Source organism: Sciurus carolinensis, chromosome 10 (assembly GCF_902686445.1).
Source record: "Sciurus carolinensis chromosome 10, mSciCar1.2, whole genome shotgun sequence".
Lineage (NCBI taxonomy): Eukaryota > Metazoa > Chordata > Mammalia > Rodentia > Sciuridae > Sciurus > Sciurus carolinensis.
In genome coordinates, this window is record NC_062222.1 from 134237190 (window position 1) to 134244533 (window position 7344).

Below are 7344 nucleotides of genomic sequence, written 5' to 3' on the forward strand. Positions count from 1 at the left end.
AGAGACAATCTCTCTGAGAGAGTCAGAGCCAGGCAGGAACTTCATGTGGAACGACCATCTAAACAGGTGTGAGATGATATCTCATTATGACTGATTTGCATTTCCTGATAATTAGTAACACTGAGCATCATTTTATATACCTATTGTCCAGTATCAAAAAACAAAATATACCAGTTTTCTCTGTATCAATTATGCCTCAATAAGTTGTTGTTGTTTTTTTTTTTTTAAAGAGACATGTATTATAAAAATCATCTGGTACAATATAATAGATTTGGCAGTTTTCCCTCTTGTACCTCCAGGGCTCTGGTGGGCAGGAACATAGTCATGGAGAAGATGTGTCAAGGAAGGGCTCCCAGAGATGGTCACAGGGAACTTGAAGGGTGCCCAAAAACATGACTTCAGGAAGTCCCTTGTCAGTCTAATGTTGAGTACTCTTGTCTCAGAGGCACTATTCTAGGCCTAAAGAATCAAGTAATGACCACCTGCTGAAGAGGTTAGTGAAGACAATAGCATCCAAAGGAAGGATGAATGATTTATTTAATGGTTTTGGGAAAAGTGACTCACCATCCAAAATAAACTGCAGTTAGGTCTCTCTCTACTTCAAATTAGAACAAAAATATGTTCTACATGAATCAAAAAGTCAAAAACAAAGTTGAAATTGAGTCCTGTATTTTCATCTAATAAATTTTATCACTTTGAAATAAGGAAAGGATTCTTAAACAAGATGAAAACATACATCACAAAGGGAAAGATAGATGAATTACATCAAAATTGTAAATGTTTACAAAAGTTAGACTAAGTCAAAAAACCATTAACCCGATATGTATGAGCAAAGGTGTTAACAAGTAAGTCACACACTGAATCAGAAAACTCCCAGTCCTTTAAGACAAGACATCAGGCTTGGTATCTGTGTGTCTGTCAAAATAGGCCAATCCCAGAAAACTAGGGGCCAAGTGTTTTCTCCAATATGTGGATGCTGATCCATAATGGGGTGGGGGGGAATGAATGGAGGAACTTTGGATTGGGCACAGGGAAGTCGGGGGAGGGATGAGGACAGGGAAGTGAGAAAGATGGAGAATGATGTTGACATCATTACCCTAGGTACTTGTATGATTGCATGAATGGCATGACTCTACACCATGTACAACCAGAGCAATGAATAGTTGTGCTACATTCATGTACAATGAATCAAAATGCATTCTGCTGTCATGTATAACTAATTAGAACAAATAAAAATGGGATAGATGGAGTTATCAATGTCAGCTTTGTAGGAGGAAATCTCCTACAAAAAACAAGCTGAATTCCAATACAAAAATCTGTAAAGGATTGGGAATTAGCATCACTATTTACCCTTGAAGACTGGTAAATGAACTGTGGTTAAAAGAGGAGTTTATTGACGGTCATGATAAAAATCCATTACAATCAACACGACCCTCCCCCAGGAATTGGGCTTTAGTCAAACAGGCTACTGGTGACCATTGGGACAATACAGCTCCAGGAAAAGCAGCAGAATGATCACCATAAACCAAGAGAATAGAGCAATTCTACAGCAGATGCTAACACTGTGCTGGTCCGCAACACAAGAGCCAGATCCACCTCATCAGAGGCTACAGGAGAGTCCCACCCCCACCACACACACACACACACACACACACACACACACACACACAGTTTTCATTCCATATCTTTGTGCCTCAATCTTAAATAGGAACAGTCAAAACCTTAGAGGAAACCACTAATATGAACAGCATTAAATAAAAACTACAATAAAAAAAACTCAAAAGGAAGGGATAAAATATAGGATGAAGAAAACTACAAAGTATACTTAGTATCATCAGAGACATAGGATGTTGAATCCATGAAATATGAATAGAATGCTATTTAAATAAATATTCAAAAATCAAAAAATGAGAACAGCTATGGAAAAAATGGATAAAACCATATGAACGTTGGAAGTTTTAACACATGGCTATCAGAAACTGATAAGGTAAGAAAACAATAACCAACCAGATCTCATTCACTTACAGGCTAGTTTACAAAACAGATAGAGAATACGTAATTTTTCCTCATCCACTAAGAAGTACCATTACCCAAGGCTTTAAACAATCTCAGTAAATTTTTAAGAACTGAAAAAAATGTAGATTATATTTTCTGAACAACAACCAAAAAGAGAATTAAATCAGAGATAACAAGATATCAAAAAAATCTTCAATTAGTTGAATTAAACAACACATTTCTAAATTGCTCAGTCAAAAAAACAAAAGGGAAGTTTAAAAGTGTCTCAATGAGTAATTAAATGCCACATTCCAAAATTTGAGGGATGCAGTAATCTTAAATACTTCATATAAGCATTTACAGTTTGGTAGACTTAAATGCTTGCATTGGGAAAGGAAGGTCCAAAATTAAGTATCTTAGTTTCTACAGCCAAAAATAAAGAATGAATTAAGCTCAAAGGAAGTAAAAATAAGGAAATAATAAAGTTGAGATCAGAAATAAAAGAAATGAAAAATGAACAATAAAGAAAACCCACAAAGGCAAAAGTCAGTACTTGGAAAAGATTAAGAAAATCAATAAACTGGCTACAGTTATCAAAACCACAAGCAAAGAACACAGAAACTGCCAATGTGAAGTAAAAGGACAACACAACAGACCCCACAGACACTGGTGAGATCCTGAGAGAATATCAGAAGCACTTTTATTCCAATGAGTCAAAAAATATTATTTCACAGTTATAAGAAGAAATAGAATATCTGAACGGTCCTTCATCTTTAAAAGAAATTAGAAGTTTTCCCACAAAAGGAAAGCTCTAGACCAAGACAGACCCTATCAACTTTTTAAAAAATAATTCTAAACTTACAAAATCTTTTCATAAATTAGAGAAAGAGGGAACACATCCCAACTCTTCTTATAAGACTGGTATAGCACCAATTATAAATAAATACACAGATGTGATAAAAAATTAAAAATAAAATTACAGATTAATATGACTGACAAACACACAAAAATGCTGACCAAAATATTAGTGAATCTCTGGGGAGGAAAGGTGCTGGCTAACTTTGGAATTGAGTGCAGACTATAAGATTAAAGACCAAAAGAACTGAACCAAGCCTTCGACTCCAGTTGGTAAAAGCCACTCTTCATGGGGCTTATGTGTACACTCTGGAGGAGTGGAGAACTGCATCCTCACTTGTTGAAGGCAGAGTGGCAAAAAGGACTGAATAATGTGTGCACCCTCTTTTATAAGAGCCACACAACACAAATGCTACTCCTTTACTCCATGTACAGAGAATCAACATGTATCCCATTTGTTTACAATAAAAATAAATTAAAAAAAAAAAAGAGCTACAATCCCATTCTCCAGGGAGGAGCCCCACCTCTTAATACTATCTCATTGGCAACCCCTGAATTTTAGGGGGAACATCCAAACCCCGGCAGTGTGTATTAGCATGTACACATTCCTAAACTCTGCACTTTTGGAGAGGTTAGAAGCAATGATTCCCCAAACAGCACTCAGGTGAGTACAAACAGTGCCCAGATTCAGGTTTCTCATACCATTCCCAATAAAAAGAACAAGAACTCCGTAGAGAAGTGGTCGACTCTGAGGCCAGGGCAGGGAATATGCACGAGGATCCTAGAGCACCTGTGATACCAGAAAAGGAGGAAATGCTCAAGGCACCTGCACAAGTATAGGGGACATCAAGGCACAGGAACCAACTGAGAGATTGCCCAATGTGACAAACTGAGCAACAAGATAAATAATATAGGATTACAATCAAAAGCATAAAATAGGTGATAAACAATAGACAAATCTCTCACACAAAGATTCCCAAAGCAGGAGTATTAGGACTCTGCCCTTGGGGAGGTACAACATGCACAACTGCTTCTTCCCAAAGGCACTTGTGGAAAGGGAGAAGCTAACTTTATGGCTGAGAAACCTGGAAGACACCACCTGAACCTGGTGATCAAGGTTAGATAACCAGTGATAAGTCTCGCCCAGGGCATGGGCTCTTGATGTAACGCAGTAAGAATGACACCACAACACTGTGGCCTTCCCCAACACACCCACAACTACCCTCCAGCATGAGAACACTATCAGACAGATGCAAAGAGAGGGATGTTCCCCAAAATGCCTGATCAGTCTTCCTCAAAACTGTCAATGGTACAAAAAACAAGGGAAGTCTGACGCAGGAACACAGAAGAGCTAGGGCGTGTATTCTGGGGCAAGAGCAGCCCGGGCAGAGAGAACAGCCAGAGTTGACCCTGAGGCAGCCATGGACTTCCCCAGAGACCCTTGTCAGCCAGAGGAGCCTCTGCTGTCCACTCCAGTTAAAATGCGCTCTCACACCCACACACCCACAAAGTGCACACACATGTCCCTTTACCATCCCTCCTTTCCCTTTCCCAGGAACACCTGTACCACTTCTAGGGTCGCCAACTCTTCCATTTTGCCCAAGACTCTCCTGTGTCCAGCACTGTAAGTCCTAGATCCTGAGAAGTCTCCCGAGCCTGGCAAACAGGGACAACTGGTCACCCGCTTCGAGCACCACTTAGCAGGCCTACATGTGCCCTGACTCCCTCTCCAGAACATGAAGGTCAGGAGAACCGAGGTGGTCCTCCATATTGCCCACAGGGTCACAAGTGCTCACAACAGGCCTGGCACACAGTAGGCATTCAATAAATGGTTGTTGAATGAATAACTGAGCAGGAGAGTAAGGAACTGGATCATGCAGAGCCTCATGACCCCTGTGAAGACTGACTGGGAATGGGTGGGGCTGGCAGCCCCTGGAGAGAATCAGACACAACCAGCCTTTCACTTTTTCAAGGTTCACATGGAAAGGAAAACACTTTCAGAGGCCACTGAAGAAACCCAACCAAGTGCTGCTGGGGTCTCCGGCCAGGACCCAGCAAAGGCAGGGAAGAGGCCATCTCTTTCCAAGGTGAGGAGATCTAGGAAGAAGAGCACCCAAAACACAAGGGTGGACTGGACTCAGTCCTGGCAGGAGAGTCCAGCACCCAGCCTAAGCAGAGGTTTGTGGCAGGGAGATAAGGGTGCACTTCCCAGCAGTGCCCAGCTCCAGGCCACCACGAGCTTGCCAGGGCCTTTGCTCTAGTACTGAAGAGGATGCGGATCAGATCAGCTGCAGCCCTACCGCTTGCTGCGTCAGGGGGAAAACACGTTTCATGTGGAGAATAAATGTCAGAGAATAAGAAAATGCAGGGGGGAAATCAACTCTGGAGAGTGAAGTGGGAACCAGTCTTACTTTACCCCATTTTTATTAACTTCAGGGAGATCTTAATGTACAAAGGGAGATCAGTAGACGAAAGGGACCCAGGGGTGGGAGGGGGAAGTGCTGGGGAGTGACACTGGTCAAATTGTTATATTGTGTATTGTGTACACGTAAGAATATGTAACCACAAATCCCATCAGTATGTACAACTATAACACACCAAGAAAAAGGTGTGGAGGAAAAAGTCAAAAAAAAAAAAAAAAAAACAAAGTCATAACTAAAAAAATACTAGAAAATCCACAAATAGAAAATTGAAGATAGAATATAGGCAGTGATGACTTAATGAGAGAAGGGTGTTTTTTTAAAAAAAAAAACACCTGAACAAGTGAGAATCGAGCATCAAAGGTGTGGGAAGGAAAGGAGCATTCCTTTCCCCTCTAAAAAATAATTTCCATGAAAATTACACATTTAAAGATAAAATATAATATGTACAATACAGAAGAAAACCTAGGAAAATGTTTTATGCCTCTGGCATTTGCAGCAATGCTAGGTAATGCTGCAGGAGACTCTGAAGCCAGACAGGAAACTCAAAACACCAAGGGAAATGAAGAACTCTGGATTATGTAAACATTTAAGATTCAACATATAACACAGTAAGCAAGTCAGAAGACAAAGAATGGACTGTGGAAAATATTTGAAATTCGAATGTCAGATAAACAGCTCTTTCATAGGATGCATAAGTGATTCCTGTAAAGTGGTACAATAAGAACAAAGAGACCAGTTGAGAAATAGTTAAAGGATAAAAATAGTCATTTTATAGAAGAGGAAATCCTGATACTCATAGAACATGAAAGAAGTTCTACTTCACAATTACCAGGGAAGCACCAACTAAAGTAACAACAGTCGTCATGACTCCACCCAACGGGCCACAGAAGTTCAGAACTCTCGCACTTGGTCCAAGGAGGAGGGTGAGAGGCCGGTGGGATGGGACGTCCCTTACATTCTCACAGCAGACACTGGAATTACTGCAATAGTTTGGAAATTAGTCTGGCAAGCTCTGTTAACACTAACACATATGCTTCATTTACTCATTTCTAGCTCTGCAAACTTATTCTATAGAATGAATTCCTATAAAATCTAAGACTTATTTACTAAAGTAGAAAGTATATAGGTAAAGGGTGTTTATGGAAGCATTGTCTACCAAGTGAAAAAACAAAAACTAAAAAGAAATGCATTAATAAAAGGATGGTTAAAAGAACTGAAGTATATCCCTGCCATGAAATATCACGCAACTATTCACACTGCATCAATTTTCCAATTGGGGCTAGTATGTTGAGTAAAAAGAGTATCTTAGGACAAATGGGTGTAGAATTATTCTATCTATAAAAAGAGCTGGATTCCACAATGCGGGTTTGGCTAAAATTTTTTTCACAGCGGAATTACATAAGAATATAGTAGATTAGCATTCACAAAAAATCAACTCAAAATGGTTAAAACAACCAAATGTAAGAACTGAAGCCACAAAACTCTTAGAAGAGAACACAGGGTAAAGTATGCCACATTGACCTTGTCTGATTATTTTTTAAAATCATATCAAAAGCTCATACTCCCAAAGCAAAAATAAGTAATCAGGGTTATATCAAGCTTCTGCATAGAAAAGGAAACAATTAACAAAATGAACAGAAAATCTATGGACTGGGAAAAAATATTTGAAAAGCACATATCTGATAAAGCATATATAAAGAACTCTTAAAATTCAGTAACAAAACAAACAAACAACAACATATAACCCAACACTTTTCTTAAAAGAAGACATCCAAATACCAACAGGTATCATAAAGAGGTACTAACACTGCCCATCATGAGGGAAATGCAAATTCAAACCATCTGAGATACCACCCCATATGCCTCAGAATGGATATTATCAAAAACATAAGAGATAGCAAATATCAGTGACCCTAGTACGTGGTTGATGGGAATGTACACTGATACCACCATTATGGAAAGCACTGTGAATTTTCTAAAGAAATTAAAAATAGAACCGCCACATGACCCAGCAATTCCTCTTCTGGGTAACTTCATAAAGGTACCTGCTGTCAATATTCATTGCAGCACT